Raw genomic sequence first — 18,917 nt, 5'->3', positions numbered from 1 at the left:
CTCTCCGTCTTTTATGAGCACAGACGAACGTTCAATTAGGTTTTGAATGTAGTGGAAAAGGAAGTTGACTTATTAGAGGTTAAATAATAATGACAACAGCTAAGGAAAATAAAATTTATTTTTCTATTACCAATTCCAAAAAAACGGGTGAGCTAAAAAATATACACGTTTTACACCATAAGTAATTAGTAATAAAGTAATTCATGATACCCTCAGTCCCTTTAGTGCACAAAATGAGTAGACTTTTAGACAATTACATTTGTACAAAAATCGCGTGGTTGTCGTTTCCTCACTTGGTTTTAGCTTTGGTCCAACGGTAACATATGTCTTCGGAGAACAGTAATATTGGAGGGAGAAAATAAAGATCGTTCAAAGATTTTTTTCTGTTAATTTTTCAATTTTTTTCATATGTAAATCAGACGTAAAATCCGTCCCTTAAGACAATCTTTGATAAGTCAAGGCGTCATAGATATCAAACAGTTACGTCATCATCAATGAATCTTCGCAAATGTTTATCAAAATAATAAATACTTTAATTAAGTGTAAATTATGTAATGACATTATATTCTCATGCATGAAATATACTTAATGTTTTACTTAACTAATTCAAATGTTAAACTAAGATACTGTTCAATAATATTAGTAAAACCGATGCTTGGTAAAATAACTTTTAAAATTTGGGGCGTTTCTCAAGGATTGATATTATGAGGATTGAATGTTAGATCAGACCGATTTTAAATCCGATATTAAGGACCAATACAGTCCTACCTAGAACTTTTAAAGTAAAAAGAGCCCTTTCCAGTGCTCCAAGTAATTGTGCCATAGTTCCTTGAATTTACATATTTTATTTTAAATGAAAGCTGTAATGAAATCAATTTTAATATTTACTATAAAACTTTTAAAGGGTTTTTTTTTCCACGAAAACACATCTACCATAAAATATACATTTACTTCTAAATAACTTGTTAAAAACACCTTTATTAATTATTCGATCTGTTCGGGCGTACCCCATAAAATTATCAACACCGTAATATAATTAATCATATAAATAGGTTTATTTTATGCAGATACTAGGAGATGTTGCCTTCGTTATATGGCTGAATAGAAGGGAATAGAAACAAATAATGAAGGTAGAAAAAAAGAGACAGAGATGTAAAAACGTACAGAGGGAGAAGAGGTACGATTTGGATTCTATGTGGGATTACATATAAATAAGATATTATAAAATTTTCCACTAGTTATCACTATTAAAAAAATTGTCTTGCCTACAAAATTTTCAATGTCATTATTTTCCATCAAAAAAAAAAAAAATCTTTTTTAAAAGATATTATTCGTTTAAATTTAGTCACTTCTAAAAAAATTTAGTTCTAAAATTGAAAAACTAGTTTTTGTCTCTTCTAAAAGTAATTATTTGTTAGAATTGGCATTAATAAAAAAAAATTGAAAATAAATTCTGGCACCGAGAGTCTGAAATCAACTCGTATTGATAAAAATGAAAATCTTTTTGAATGAAATTTATGAAGAGTTAAGAAAAAGGGTGGGCAAATATCAATGAATGATTGTTTAAATAGAAATTGATATAAATAATGCATGTTTCTAACTCTAATGAGTAAGGGATCTCAACAATGATAGCAATGCAAAGAAATAAATGTCTAATTATATAAAGTATGTTCTTGGATTAATCTTTCCTTATCATGATAACACTAATGGAACAATATTTATTGTTATCAAGATACGGTCCAAAGTGTTTCTGTAATGATATGTGTATATACAAAATACTAACATAACATAAATATGCATTGGCCATTGAGAAAGAAATATCTGGAGGAGACAAGTTGAGAAATAAATTACAGCTGTTCATTAGAAGGGGCCTTATAGCATCAGGTGCAAGCGCATACTCAGCTGTTGATTCTTATACTATATTACTACACGTCGTTACTTATATTGTATCACACAGCCTTTCATCAAAAAAGAAACAGAAAACACGTCCGAAATTATCTGTTAGTTAGTTAAACAACGCAAAAAGATTAACAAATTTCTGTTTATGATCAGAAATCCCCATCTGGACCCAAATGTTAGTTCAAATCAATGTAAAAAAATCAGGAAAGACTGATTCAGAAAAACATCGGCCTTGGAACGAGTCTCAACACTAATATATAAATATGACATAATAACTATTTGAAATGCGTAATTATCTTTTAGAGCATATCCAATGCGTGTACCCGGTAATTTCGCAAGTGAATTTCGTCATATGGTGTTACATATTATTGTAGATTGTTTTCTTTGTAAGGCTATATGCAATTATTTAATACTACATATAAATGTTTAATGACTTTATTTATCAAATGTTGTTGCAGCAACAAGAACATTTGAGAAATGCAAGGAGTGTCAAAATCCCACTGGAGGAAATGATTAAATTACTTGCCTTAAACATAGAAGTACAGTACAGAACTTAAAGTTGGTCCCATCCACTGTCCAGTTTAGAAGACACATGACTATGCAAGGCTGTCTGTAGTATAATATTTTGGGAAGGTCTTGGTTTTTGGATTTTTTTAAATAAAAATCCATATCTATTAAGATATTTTTTTTGTTTTTTAAATTTAAGTATCAAATACTTATAGCTACTCAAAGTAAATTATATATTTTGGAGGTAAAAAAATAATTTTTGGGGGAAATCAAATCAAATTAAATTTTATTAAGAAAAATTAATTCATAGGTATTTACAGAAAATTAAATTGATTAAAAAACGCCCATTTACTAAAAGCTGAGAGTCAAATTGACACCAAAAGAAATTGTCAATTTTTGTTGTTGTTTCCAGAATTTTGTAATACGACAATTACTAGTATTCATATATGTAGCTGTATTTTATTTTTCTAACTAAGAAGAAAAGTTGTATTAGGTACAGAAGCTGTATAAACTGATTTGTAAAAAAATATATTTATAAAAATTGTTGGTAAATTATAGAGGCTGCATCTTACTCGATATTGCCTCCATTAGGTGCAATGATAGTCTCAATACCATGTCTGAAGCTGGGACAGGTTTTGACAATTTTGTCCTCAGGGTATATTTTGGGGATGGTAGACTTCAGGTCATCTATATTTCGGTGTTTTAAACGCATTCTACAAGGATATATTTTCACTAATATTATATCAAAGTATCTTAGTATACCAATTGAATAATATTAGTAAACTTTAAGTATCTTTAAAATACGTGAATATTTTGTCTTTATTCTTCAATTGTATCTTATTATAGTTGAACTTAGGCTTATTGAAACTATTGAAGATTGATATATAATATAATTATATCACTGTTAAATAAATATGATGACGTCATTTGTAAAAGATTATTCTATTTTAAGAAGTAGTTACGAAATGCAGAATGATCATTGAACACGGATCAGAGATACAAGATCAATTTGGTTTTAGGACACTTCCGAAGCTTACGGATCAATTTTACTCTAGAGAACGGGCTACATTAGAATTTTCCATTTACCGAGAAGTTGTATTTATACAGGATCTCTTGGAAAACAAATTAATTACGAGATCTATTAGGAAATAATAAATACTGTAACATTTAAGCTTTTCTTTTTATATTTTAAGAAAAATAGTACATTTTAAAATATTATTATTCCAATATTATATGTTTTTCACACTGGATTGGACTGAATATTTAAGAACCGACATAACACTAATCGGGATGCAATATTCGCTTTATAAATATGTGTTGTAGATAAGATTTATATTCAGTAAAATTAAAACATGACAAGAAATGATCATAAAACATCAAATTAAAAGAAGAAAACTATTTTTTAAATTTTGAATTGACGCTTATTGGTTGACCAAATAACTTCTGCATGATTGTGAGCGGATTACCACATCTATCGTTCGTGTATGCGTATACATATATACAGCGATGATCTGATAGAGTGGTACATACTTTATTATTTTCAATTTTTTAAGAGTAAAATTTAAACGAAAGGTTTTATGAGGACATTTATTTATGAAAATAATCTCAAAATAGTACTTGGCACAACTTTTACTTAATATGTGATCCCTCAGCTCTAATAATTCCCTCAATACGAGGCCTAAATCCCCAGCAGGTCTTGACTATGTAGTCAGAATTGAACTTGGTCCACTCCTTCTTGATGGAAGCCTCTAGAGACTGGACAATCCTGTGATGAGTATAACACATCCTCTCCTCCAGACGCGTTTATATATAGAATAGTTCAAGGGGTTCGCGTATAAAGAGGAAGATAGCCACATGTTGAATCCCAAAAGTCAGGAAAGTTGTCTTCCAGGAAGGTATGGGTTTTAGCGGCACGATGACACGGAACTCCTTTTTGAGTGAAAACAAAGTTGTCCCTGTACTTTTAGAAGCAAGTAGCACTTTCTTATCCAGAATTTCGATGTAAGTATCTGCATTGAGCCGCTCCTTCCTCTCCACAAAAATACTGTCTGTACTGCCTATATATATATGATATATGTAGAAGAGTTGCTTTCACGGAGACTTCTTTGAATTAAATCAACTATAAGAGTATATACAGGGTGGTGATTTATAATCCTGAACACGTTTAGACCTCAATATCAAGGTAACCTTGAGATCTATGTTTATGAAAGTGTACTCATCAGATTTAGCTGACAGTACCGTATAAGATAAATTACAAAGTTTTTTTTAAACTTCCTCCGAAAACGGCGATCGTGTTACCAATATTGGTTGACTTTGTGTTGGGCATACACACAAAGACGCAAATAACTCCATAGATAATGGATTTAAAGAGACTCAATTGATGTTAGACGGATCCGGTTGGAATTTTAAATAGGCATAGTTTGTCCAAACCTAGTAATTGGAACTTCATTAAGACCCCTTTGTTTTGGGCAAAGAAAATGTAGCCTCTTAGCAACCCAGATCTGAAACCCTTGGACCACCATAAGTAGGGCCTCTTGGGGACAGAGACAATATATATTTACATAACACAGGGTACTCCTTGTGGGCTTCCCTTCTCGAAGGACAGGGCAATATGGAAAGATGTTCCTCATCAAGTCCTGTGCTAGGTTGTAGGCTCTGACTTCAGCACAAGGTGGTTGGTTTGAGTAATTGGCTTCCCTATCCCTTAGATATGAGCTGTTTCAATTTATCACATTTAATTTATCAACATGAGAAAATACTTTAGCACTTCAGTCAAAATAAGCGCACGCTAAAAGTTCTAATTTATATTTCAATATATTGTGTACAAGTTTCGACTTTGTACAAGTTATACCTTATTAATATAGATATTGTGTGGCACATTATAAAGTTCAAATGCTCAGAGTTTTATTGCGCATACAAATATAATAACCATTTAATTTTAATAGATCAAAATAAAATGATAGTTCCATTAATAGTTTGTAATAAGAATGACCAATGTTTTAATTAAATAATGGATTTGAAGACGAAGAAATTTCAACTTGTACGATGTGCTTATACAAATTACAATTTGTACACAACATATATATACACGTTTTTGAAGTTGTAACACAACCTTTAGCAATTCTATTATGATCTTTTAAGCATAAATTACTGTTTAACGTTCGAATATCTTTGAATTGAACTTTGTACTCTGCAATAAAAAAATGACACCTTGCTTTAAGGCAAACATTTAAAAGTATGTACATAGTAGAATTCAAAACAGTCATTTATCTAAATCAATTTTCCCACCATACATAGGTGTGTGTACTCAAAGTAGTGATCTGGGGGTATGTGATCCATTTAGGATAATTATACTTAGAAACAAAATTATATCATGGAACAAAGGCGCCATACAAAATGCACGTATTTTATCAGGATTCTTCAGGTAATTTGAGGTTGTTACATAACAAGCCAGTTATAATTCAATAGTGAAAAATAATATTTACCATCAAAATTTAAACATCATAGTTAGAGATAGGGCGGGTCGAGGATCCGGATCCGAAATAATCGGCTAGAGTATTAGTAAACTTCTATTACCCGGAAAAATCCAAGACCCGTACTGCCTTAGGATACTTGAACTTTTACGGATCTTAAAAAAAAAAAAAAAAGACCCGAGGGATTTTTCGGATCTTAAAATCTTAGAGATTTGGGCAGCAAAACGTGGACTATCCAGTCTCCTGGAATTCATAACCTCTTTCAGAAGGTGGCGTGGGGTCCTCATGTATAAGGACAATCTCTAGAATCAATTCAAGTTGTGAATTCATAGAGGTTACTTAGTAGATATAGCTCTTGCTGTGTCCTAATTTATTCGGTATAATCCAGTCTTAGGACCGATCCTTCGGACAGTCAATTCCCTAATCGATTTTAACAAAAGAAAGAAAGTTAAGTTCAAGGATCGAACTTTAACTAATATGCAGGACTGAACTGGAACAGACCCAGACTGAACTGTACTACAGTCTTCAGTGTTAAATATGGAGTGGTAAAACCTTAAAAAAATTTAGCTTGTGAGCTGTGCTGCTGTTGTTGAAAACCTGAACGGTATTTCTTACTTTCTAAAGCCGTTATCATTATCAGGGGTGTCATTATTGGGGGTGGGGGATAGTAGTCAAATCAAGCAATTTTTGTCGTGATAAAAAAAGATGATGGCTTTGTAAGAAAATAATTATAAGTTCATTTGATTAAATTCAGGACCGGGTCAAAAATATTAGCTTTTAAATAAAAATCACTCCCAGAAAAATATTTTTATTTAAAAAAAATATAATAAAAAAAAAAAATTTTAAATATTATTATTATAGAAAAAAATTTCAAAATTTTTTAGAAAAAATTAAATTCTTTTTAAACTAATTTCAAATATTAAATTTTCTGGAATTTGTTTTAAAAAATCCATAGTTATTCATAATAAAATCGATTTTTTTTTGCTCTTCTATATAATTTGCCGAATAATAAAAAATTTTCTATTCCGTTTTCTCGCCGTTGATTTCAGCTGATATTCAAATTTTCAGTACACCATGACATTTTTTGGGTTTCCCTTATTTTTACTGACAAGTCATATTTTATGCAACTCTACTCTATCATCAAGCCCTGTAATCATTTTTGAAGGAATAAGATTAAACTTAACTGATCTTATATAAATGATTCCGCAATTCATAACAGAGAGAAAATATTTTTGTACTATAATCGTGACCAGCAGAAATTATCATGAATCATTTTGACTCGATTAATTAATTTTATGACATAAAACTCGACTTGCCAAATTTGTTAAAATACTTGATACTTGATTTGAACTTTAACATAAGTGATTTGAGCATTTGAATTTTAGATAAATATAAGTTTGTGAATTATTACAGCGTTGGATTAACATCAAAATTACAGATATTTAGTGACGTAATACGGTTTATGTTTCTACACTAGTTAGTAGTTTTTGTGTAGGGCTGTAAACGGAGGACTTGGCATTTGGCAGTCGGCACTGGAGATGAGTGATGAATGATGATTACTGATGGGTGGGAGACGGATACGAATGATTTATGGTGTTCATGGATTAGAAATGACGTCGTGATAGATCTTTAATACTGAGTAGAAATGGAATTCCAATCCGTTGATATTATTTATACCTTGGGAAATAGAAGTAAATGCCGTCATTGCTGTTAATCTTCGTCATCCTCTATTACTACTCACTCCTTCTCCTTTTCATCCATCGACAGTCATCAATTTCATCATCCCCTGTTCTCTTCCCTTCCTCTTTTCACAGTTCTAATCTACGTAAACAATAACTATAAACAAATTGCGCGGACCCTTAACTCCCTTCTCCAGGATCACTGACTCTTCCTTACTTCAAGCTAAACTCTGGAATGAATCCTACAAGTTACAACAATCCTCATCATTCATTGGATCATGCTGGGTCTGGTAATAGATTTCTAGAATATATCATTACAAATCACAACTGTAGGTTTCAAATAATTTTGATGGAGACATGGAATACTACTACTATGGTCCGTTGCGAAGAATTATTGACATTCATATGCAGTCAATTACTTCATCAAGATGCCATGGAGATGATTGTACTAGAGTTATAGAACTAGATCAAGATGTGGAGCGCGTCCATGAAAGCTGCACGCATTTCTGAATATGATATATAATGATAAATATATCGAAATATTTTATTAACTTATCACAATCATAGATTATGTTGTGCTCACTTCGAACCTTCACATGTGCTTCCCTCATTGTGCCTCGGGGAAACAGCTCTGTTCTTTGTAGCAATGAACCATCTTCATATTACTGGGAGGACTTTGGATCCTAAAGAATGGAAGTAAAAACATTGTTTCAAGACCCTTCTGAAATACAACAATAAATACAAGAAGCCGATTCATCTCTTGAGTTGAGGATTAAATAGGATGAGGAGATCTTCACATTTTGAGGTATATGTTTGAAATGTCATTTAGTCATATAATAATAACTATAATTCTTATTTCACAGTCAAATTCAAACTCAGAAAGTCCATGCCTAGGATGGACATAGGACATCGTTAATTATGAAATTATGAGGAACTTCCTTCTGAAAGAGCGAATCGAAATAGATTATATCAATTCTTGTTTTTGTGAATATAAACGATAAAAATATACTTAACGTCAAGATTTTATATAAAATATAATTATGTTAAACGATTTACTATTAAATATAATTATATAACAGGTATATTAGAGGGTATGACTTTGCGTTATATTTTCGAAAACACACAACCTCTTCAAATATTCAATACTACTTTCTCCCTCAGTAAACTTAAACTTTTAATTTGTCCTAGGAGAGAATAGGATTGTAATCTCTACTAGTATAATTAGTAGAAATCATGATCATAATCTGTCCTATGACAATATACAATCATGATCTCTACTAAGGGAATCAACGATTCTACTGGATTTCATTTTTCAATCTCTACTGTGACATATATACATATACGACTAGAAATCAACTAGAAATTTTATTTCAAACCTTTTATGAAACGGAGCATAAGTGTAGCGTAACTTATTAAACCGTTTATTTATCAAAAATAAGAAATTATGAAATAGCCATGTCGTATCAAGTGAGACGAGGTATTCGAAAGCTGACTACAAAATACACAAAATATGTTTTTGTTAGCAAGGTAACGCCGTAATGAATTGATCCTATATTTTTTTTTGTCACACCTGGGTTGTGTTGTTTGCCAACAAACTCATATTCATACGTAAAGAAAAAATTTAATTCTAAATATTCATTTTAAGCTTTTCAGTGACAAGATCATTAGAGATAAAATACATATAGTGATAATGGGAAGACATAGTTGATATATTTACAATCCATGTTAAAAAAACAAGGAGCCAAAAAATATTCTAAATATATTTCCAATGTCATTTGCAATATTTTTATTGAATTATAATATGATTTTAGAAATAAAGGGAATCTAAAGAGACATATTATATCAACTGTGAACTTTTGCTCAAGGAGAGCTCATAAGCTTGATCCTTTTATGTAGACTTTCAAAAATGATAACTTTGTCCCAAAATCCAACCTATTTTTCTTCAGGAAATGGGAAATACATAAATACCTAAAGGCAGTAATACTTGTTTTTATTTTTAAGTGAATTAATATCATTCCCACGCAAAGTCCTTCTAAATGTAAATAAATTAATTGCCAAATTAATATTTATTTTCTAATTGAGAAGGATGATGGATATTTTCATGATTTTCAAACATTACAGTCTTGATTTTTATATTTCATCACACGTTTTTGAAACTTATGTTACCTTCGATAACTTACATGAAGTTTTTTATTTGACTATGTACAATTTAGTATATCTATTTAGGCAAGTTGTATTTGAAAAAATAATTAAATCATCTATTGAATGTTAATTTATCGACTTATGATCAGGATTACTTAAGGGCCTAGACATTCATTAATAAAATAGTTATAATTATGAAAGTGATTTGTGTTAAAAGTAAAGTGTTTTGCATGATTTTATAGAGCATTTTCCTGTAGACATCATCATTCTAAAAGTCGTCCATCTTGCAGTCATAATTCACCAAATTTAACAAGAGTCAAAAATCTTGCTCCTATACAACCCTTTAGTTTTATTTATTGTTCAAAAATGAAATAAAGTTTCTTCAATATATTTTTTGTTGTTCAAATTTTACTATTTTAATTGATAACATCGGACTGTCAGTACTAAAATTGATAACAAAATAAGAAATAAAGTTGCTTGACGTCATCAAGGAACGAACTTTATCCGTTTTAGAACTGATATACAAGACTGAACTGGATCGGGCCGAGACGGAAATGGACGGGATTCCAGTCTTCAGTCCTAAGTGAGGACTGAAACAATACTACTTATTATTTATTTAGCAAAGTAATTTCGTTATGTTACTTTGTACTTCTTTAGCAAAGTAATATCTACTATTAGTTCCTAGAAATGTAATACTATTACAATACGATATTACTAACTAACGCGTTACTACTCAACATTGGTTATAAATTAAAATGAAAAATTTTGAACAGCAAAAAATATATTAAATAAACTTTATTTAATTTGTGTACAAGAAATAAAATTAAAGCGTTGGATAAGAGAAAGAGTTTTAAATGCTGTTAAATTTGGTTAATTACATCTCCAAGGTTAAAGATTTCTAGAAGGATGATGCAATATGAAAATGCTCTATAAAATCATGGGAAAAACTTTTCGAATTTCTAAAATCCATAGCTATTCAGAAAATATTTCAAAAATTAAATTTTTTGTGCAAAAAATTCAAAATTTCAAAGCTATACACAAAAAATTGAATTTTTTGTAAAAAAATGCCAAAAATTAACAGCTCTGCACAAAAAAAAAATTCAATATTTCTTTGTAAAAAAATATTTAAATATTAAAAATTTCGTAATTTTTTTAAAATATTTGGAAAAAATTTTAAAATATTTTATTTTTTTCGAAAATCATTAGCTGTTAAAATAAAAATTATTTTTTCTTTTGTAAAATTTTTTCATCCGCATACAAAAAATTCTAGTAAAGAAACAAAAATTCCTTCTTTTTTTTTTTTGGGGTCTACAACTCTTCCATCCCACCCCCTATGGACGCATTGCCGTATATTACTTATCAAATACTCCTAGATAATCATAATTCCATGTAAAAAAGTCGCGAATTGATTGTAGCATTGTTCATTTCTTAAGCGGACATCAAAAAGTAGGTAATATCTATAAACTAAATTAATACTTTATTCTAAGTAATAAGTAATAGATTACTTCTCCACGGAGTAATATGTAATAAACTATAACTCCAATATGATGCAGGCTTACTAAGCAATGTTTAACGTCAATGAAACGCTTTAGAAGCAATTTTAATTAATAAATAAATACAATATTACGTAAAAACATTCGATTTAATAATGTAAGATTCAAAATTCTTTCAGTGTTTTTAAAATTAGGCAAACACGCATACGCAATATAAATACAAGTAACATATTATACTGTAATTTTTAATTTGTTCTAATGCCAAATTATGATGAATGTTCTTAAAAAAAAAAAAAAAAAGAAGACTACTGCACGTCCTCTAATTAGATGAGTTCCTAATAGATAAGAGCTTTGAAATTTTAAAATTAACTTAATATAATGGTCAAGGTTTTGTGAGTTGCTTCATACAAAGTTCCGTTTATTTTATCGTATATTAGTTGTGTTTCATTACCATGAGAGTAAGGTGATTATATCATGCAACCTTTCCTCCAAAAAGAAACTAAAAAATGCCCAAAAACAATTTGTAGTTGTCCAATTCTTCCCAGCTATGGAGTCATTACTCAATAATTGTAGGGAATAGCTTACAGCTTAAAAAAAAAGTAATTATAATTCAATTACAACAAAATACATGTATATGTTTGTGTTACTGAGGTAACGATTTTAAAGCTTGAAAACAAAATAGCTTGAGGAGATACGTGGTCGTAGTAATATCTTTTTCTCAGGGTAGATGTCGCTTTCATGATATCTCAGATGACGTTCACGTATATCATTTATTTTTATGTCATAGGCGACTTTTTCTTCCCGTTGTGGAATTTACCATGTTAATTCAGTTAAAAGAGTGAATTCGTGGAGGCTGCAGAGTTAGTTATGGAGGAATATTCAAAGAGTTTTGTTTCTTTTTGGTAATACTCATCTCTTTTAGCAGGGAAAAAAAGTTACCTCGTACAAATATTGAACACGTGGTCGTCGGTTCGCCATTTTGTGTATATCATTGATTATGCTTAAGTAAGTCAAATAATTTATCTTAATGAAGTTGATATTATTGACAAATATATGTTGAAAGATGATGATGATTTAGTCAAAGGATCTTATATTAATATTTAATTTTATTTATTACTTAAAGTCCCTATTTAATTTTTTGACGAATGGAGCAAAAAAATACTATACTTTTTTAAAGGAAGTCATAAATCATGGACTAAGAAAATATAATATATACAAAAATAGTATTATATACTCCTAATTCAATCTCTATATCAAAATAACAAACACATGGCTTAAAAAGTAATCTAGTACAATAGATTGAGTTGTAAAATATGACTTGCCGGTATGTTAAAAAACAACAACAACCAAATATGAATCTTGTAACACTGACTAAAGTAATAAATAGTGATTCTAATCCTGAGTATTTTGGGCATGTTAGAAACAAACAAACGAGAATCAACATAGTAACCCTTACAACTTTAAAAATGTTTGGGAGGAGCTTAGCTGTCATTAGATTTTATTAGATCAGGTATAAGCAGCTGTTACGAGGTGGGGATAGAAACAAACTAGGACATAGGCAAGAATAACATCGATTTTGATCATCAACTCTACTCTGAGTCGAACAAAGAATTACAATTATAACTCTACAACAAATTCTCAAGGTCTTTTATGAGTAAATGCAAATGTTCTTTCTGGTTTTGAATATAATTGAATGAAATAATAAAGGGGTATGGACCATTCAGAATTTAAATAACAATGACAACATTGGAGGAAAAGAAAATGCATTCTTCAGATCGTTAATTCTAAAAACACGAGCCAGATAAAAATACACACGATTTACATCACTAGCTTAAAGTGTAAGATCTTGTTGGACTCAGAGTAGAATTGAGGATCGACATCGGTGTAATTCCTGTCTATATCCTTGCTAGATATATTGGGGTACTTTTATTTAATTCCTTGTGAAGAGGAGAGAAGGTAGAAGGATATTTAAAATTAAATAGGCAAAAATTACTCCAATGTCGATTCTTCATTCTACTCTGAGCCGAACAAAGACTAAGGATTATAACTCTGCAGCACATCCTCAGAGTTACTTTCCTTCTCTTATGAGTACTTGTATTTACAAGTCCGATTTCGTATACAACAATGATGTGTTGTATGTAGTAGAAACAGATGTTCAATTCTCAGGAATGAATTCTTTTCTCCTAATCAGTGTTCTGTACCTTGATTGGTTCAATTAGCTCTATTTAAGCTGTGAATTATTCCCAACAATTATTGAATAATAATTATATAGTGGAGAAGAATTGGCGAACTATGAAGGGATTTGTGGTTTTTTATCTGTTTTTTAAGGAGGGGCTGCATGATACAATATAACGTCACTTCGGAGAGTAAAATATTATACAATAACTTACAACGTAGTCACCATAAACTCATCCTTTTTACTGAATTAACAAAGCAAATTCTGTGTTAGGAAAAAAAGTTGAATGTGTCATTAGGAAAAATGACACAGGCACGTCATAAAAACGAACATCTTGCTGGGGGAAAAATATTTCACAAAGACTAAGAAACCACTCAAGCAAACAGGCGTGTTTCGTTTCAGCTTTAACCTGCACAATTTAAAGGCTGTTTGGAAGGAAAGAAGTGTAGCTATCATGACGTTTTATTAGATGAGATGAAATCATCCGTCAAACGAAGGAAATAAGCATAAACCTAACTCCGTATCCATCAAGCATATAGGCAAGAATTACTCGGTTGTCGATCCTCAATTTTACTCGGAATCCTATAAGGACCCTACTCTGGTGACTCCCTAACATATCTTCAGTGTTATTATCCATGAACTCATAACTTAGTACTTACAAAAAAATGCAACTGTTTGCTAGAGTAGATTTCTGATCTCGCTGCTATCTTTATTCCCACGTAAGATGTCGCTTTTTGTGATATTACAGAGAACGCCACTTTATCATTTTTCTCTCATGACGTATGAAACTTTTATTTCCTTAGCCTAATTCCCCTTGATAATTTAGTAAAAAGAGTGAATTCATCCTTAGTAATATCCATAGACAAGAATACGTAACGCTCCTAGCAAACAAAAAAAGTGATGCTAAGAACAGGACTTTTTTCAAATATTGATCACGTGGTTTTGTTTCGTCACTTGGTTTATAACCTTGATTAGATCAGCTACAAGCTGTCGTTAAATGACAGAAATAAATGCAAATCCCACTCAGTATCAACCAATGATATAGGTTGAAATGCCTCCTTGTCGATCCTTAATTTTACTCTGAGTCCAATACAAACTTATCTCTATAATTAGTGACAAAATCAGTCTATTTTTTAGTATGTCTGTTTTTTTAGAGTTTGTAATATGAAAAATGAATTTTCTTATTTTATGTTGTTAGTATAATTATTTAATTCCTGAGGAGTGAACTTCCTGTTCTATTTCATTCAAAACCTGATTGAATAAGTCATTGTTTGACTCTGAAATTGAAGGTCGACGTCAGAGTACTTCTTGCCTATGCTTTTGTTTACTTAAACTGCTAACCTCAAAAACATTCTTGAAATTGGCATAATTACCACGTTCATTTTAGTGATCTTTTTTTTAACATGCACAAAATGTTACCTTGATTAATTATTACTCATACATATAAAGTGGATCATATTTACTTGTTTTGATCACGAAACCTTCCACATATCCTTTATATTTATAAACATGTACATAAATGCATTCAATATAAAATGAGATATTGAACGTAGAATGCCTATGCGTCTTTATTCAAAAACACAACACTTACCGATGAGCCTTACTACTTATGACTCCCAAGCCAATCATCAGTGTTATTCTATCAAACACTCAAATCTTAGATATTCCATCCTCGAGAATGGAAGAATAATGCTAACAGCTTTGGAAAAAAAAAATCTTGTTTTAGTAGCAATCATAAAAAATATTGTCCCCGCTTTCCATCATATTTTTTTAAGACACTTATAATAATACCTTAATCCTCCTAAGAAAATAGAAGATGAATATAGGAATTTTTTTTTGGTCCAAAGACTTTGGAATGAGATAAATAAATAATAATTAAAAGATTTATTTAATTTAATTTTACAAAATTAAAAAAAATATCGGCAAACTTTTCTCTCCCAAGTTTTTGACGGAAATTAATTTAACATTTTATCTATTTCTATGTATATATATAAATATTTCATTAACAAAATTTATCTATTTTTTATACAACTTAAAATAAGAAAAGTTACTTTTATTCGTGCCGGGTGCAACGCTAAAATTTGAATACTGAGTTATTGGCAACTGAGCGTTTCTGGTGATTTTACAGAGACGGTGATATTTAAAGTTAGGCACGTTGAATATTTCATCACACTGAGTAAAAATTTCAATTGTTTATCTTTTTCTAAGTGGTCAAGAATTAAGGCATCTGAACGTGACACTTGCTTGAAGATCTGCAGGCTTGTTAATGCAGAAACTAAAATATAGAGCTTACTTTCTTCCATGGGGTCGATCTAACTTCCTGCATAATATTGCAGTCCTGAAATAAGACACTGGTCCTACCTACATTGCCAATGTTTCTCAAAGATGGTTGGACAATAAAGTCAATTTTTTGCCAAAATAAATATGGCCTCGTTTTCACCCGATGACAACCCTTTGGACTACACCTTCTGGTCGTATGTAGTGTCCAGGACCTGTACCCATAGACACGAAAACATCATGGATATGATGCCACTGTAAACGAACACTGGGACGATATGTCCGAAGAACACACATGAAAAACGTGACAAACATTCAGGATGCATCTTGAGACAATTTTAAAGGCCGGAGTGGGCTACATCGAAGATTAGAGGAGACATTATAGCGTTACAGGTGGCCTCTAAATATTTTTTGGTCGTATTTAGTGGCTACAGCTCTATAACTCTTAAAGTTAAAGTATTGATTGGTAAGATTTCAACGTCACACAAGGTATTTAAAATGAAAGAAAGTTATTTTGTACAAGAAAGGAAAGTGTGTTGTATGTGAAATGTAGTTGTCCATAACTAGTATAAAATTAAGTGCAAGAAAAGAACATAAACAGAACTTTGATTGACATTAACTCTCCCTTCAGTTTTCCCCTTCAGTTTTCTGCATTTATTATAAATAAATTTAATTCGTCAATTTCTAATTATTTTCATTGACAGTCTCAAAATGTAAAACTATTTTTTCAATTCTAATTTTTTAAAAGTGTCATTTTTGTCTTGATTACAAAGAAACACTTATCACTAGGGATGAAAATCGTGTGTGTATTTTAGTGCATCTTAAAAAAAGAAAGCTAAAATCAACATAATAACCCTGACAATTTGAAGAATAAGTAAAGGAGATCAGCTTAGCTGCCATTAAGTTTAATTGGATCTACTACAATCAGCTGTGACGAGGGAGGAGGGGGAGATGTAAATAATCATTAGCAAGAATTAGTTCGATGTCGATCCTCAATTCTACTCTGAGGGTAACAACGACTTACAATTAAAAGTCCCAAGAAATCCTCCCGTCTTTTATAAGCACACACGATTGTTCAATCAGGTTTTGAATACAGTAGAAAAGGAGGTTCAATACTCAGGAGTTAAATAGTAACAATAACTGCTGATGAAAAGTGAAGACATTCTTCAGTTTTCCAACTAAAAAAACCCAGAAAATAAATATATATATTTGATGATAAATATAGTCAAAGAGGACCTCGGGCTAAAGGTGTGTCGATCAGAACTTGATTAGGGAGATAGGAGCTCCAACAAATTGTCTATTGAATCTCAATCATGGATTGATTGATTGACTCCGATACACGAAATTTGGATTTTTTTCGGAAATCTTCTCTTCTTTAAACATTTTTCTAATTAGATTACTTAATTAGGGGACGGTTTACATGATTTTTGCTTTAATAGCGGTTCGAGGCAACTGTTGACGTATCCTCTTAACGAAATAAATAAATTATTAACTGGAATGGGTACTCTGTAGAATGCAAACCTTCGCCTCTAGTCCATTTGTCTAAATTGCATTTTTACTATATGTAGCCTCTTTGTTGAACCTACATAAATACACTACACTAGTTTGATCTCTTTACCTTAATACGTTCTAAAGTTATGGTCAATGATGTATTTATAACGTTTTGTGCTACATTATCCTTGACCTCTCAACTTTTATTAAAGATTTTTTTAATTGGTCAGATGGAGTTGGACTGATTAAGTAAGATAAACATTATTGTATTACATTAACTCCATACGTAGTTACATATATCAAAATTTAATGGCCTTCTACTGTAAGCATACATAATCTTGGTACCAAGTTAGATAAAAATATGTCTTTTGTAACTTTTGTGGTATTCCTGGTCACCAAACAAACTAACGGAGGCAGAAATATAACGTCGTTGGCGGATGTAATTAATCAAAATTCATTCACTGCAATATGTGGCCAGTACTTCAACATTTTATCTTTTAAAATTGGTGTAAAATTAATGAGAATCATAAGTATGAAGGACTCTTGATTCTAGTTTGTTGGTTTGAGCTATTTTATGTTTCATTTATACCGTGTACCTTTTTAACAATAACATAGTCAGTATTTCAAGTTCACTCATACGTGCAAGTTCACCTTGGACTCTTCGAATGTATCTGGATGCCCTTTGCCCTTAAAAATGCAGCGCAATCCTTCCAACGTTCTATGGACTCCTTGTTTCGGAACATGACTGGATTTTTCGTGTACTGGGATGATATTCTTATAGCGTCCAAGTCAGTAGAAGTGCGTCCGGCGCTCCTCTTCAGTGTATAATCTAGGCTCCAGGAAAGACATTTCCGTCTCTCGCCCGAGAAGTGCAAATGGGGTGTTCCTCCTTGGAGTTCTAGGCCTTTCAACCAATTAAAGAAATCCTCTTTCGACGTTTTCTTTTAGTTTTTCGACAAGAATAAACTCCTCTATCACTTACAACGGATTGCAGTTGTCTCTAGTGGAATTCCCAAATCTAAATCTTCTAAAATGATATAATTTTAAACATGTATAACATTTTGAATAGATTTAATTAGTGTAAATATAAGGTTAGATTCCATGAGATAGTCAAATACATGATGATTAATAGATTGAATTGCCTAATTATTTTTCTTAAAACTGATATTTTTTTACAAAGGCTATACAAATAAGTAATACTTTAAAATTGTCGGAGCTTATAGTGGGAAATACAAAGTTTACGATTATTTGGGTGTAGTATCTTTTTTTTTCTCGTCTGCTGTTACAACGTCAAAGACTTTTCCTTGCTATGGTTCAGTATCTTCAAAAGTGACAATCCAGTGTGGAATGGGCAAAAAAACCAGAAAATCAACATGGTAACCCTAACAATTTGAAGAATGTTTTGGAGGAGAGAAAGAATAATGCTCATGACGTTTCATTAAATCAGCTACAATCAGCTGTGATAAGGGAGGAAGGAAAAAGATATAAACAAAGACATTTGCTAGAATTACTTCGATGTCGATCCCCAATTCTACTCTGAGTCCTACAAGGACTTACAACTATAACTCCGCAACGAATCCTCAGGGTTATGCTCTGTCTTTTATGAGTAGACACGAATCTTCAATCAGATTTTGAACTTAATTGAATTTATTAAGGAAAGGATCTTCACTACTCAGAAATTAAATAATAATGACAACTGCTAAGGAAAATAAAATTAATTCTTTATACTAACAATAACAAATTAACGGGCGAGCTAAAAAAACACACCAAATTTAATCTA

General features: G+C 31.0%; 2 protein-coding genes and 1 long non-coding RNA gene across 4 annotated transcripts in view; 2 read left to right on the top strand and 1 right to left on the bottom strand.

Annotated features, from left to right (window-relative positions):
- LOC121121198 (uncharacterized) overlaps positions 1-18,917 on the bottom strand; it is a 222,716-nt gene that overhangs the window by 41,147 nt on the left and 162,652 nt on the right. The gene's annotated exons all lie outside the window — the stretch shown is intronic.
- LOC121121199 (uncharacterized) lies at positions 8,226-8,640 on the top strand. Its single transcript, XR_005865361.2, has 2 exons — positions 8,226-8,363; positions 8,422-8,640. It is a non-coding gene; the product is annotated as an uncharacterized lncRNA (long non-coding RNA).
- Positions 11,977-18,917, top strand: part of LOC121121197 (histone-lysine N-methyltransferase SETD7) — a 100,377-nt gene continuing 93,436 nt past the window's right edge. The window contains exon 1 of the mRNA XM_040716072.2: positions 11,977-12,198. The gene's annotated coding sequence lies outside the window, so the exon portion shown is untranslated. The remainder of the gene's footprint in view (positions 12,199-18,917) is intronic.

Source organism: Lepeophtheirus salmonis, chromosome 7 (genome assembly GCF_016086655.4).
Source record: "Lepeophtheirus salmonis chromosome 7, UVic_Lsal_1.4, whole genome shotgun sequence".
Taxonomy (NCBI): domain Eukaryota; kingdom Metazoa; phylum Arthropoda; class Copepoda; order Siphonostomatoida; family Caligidae; genus Lepeophtheirus; species Lepeophtheirus salmonis.
This window is presented reverse-complemented; position numbering and strand designations above follow the sequence as displayed.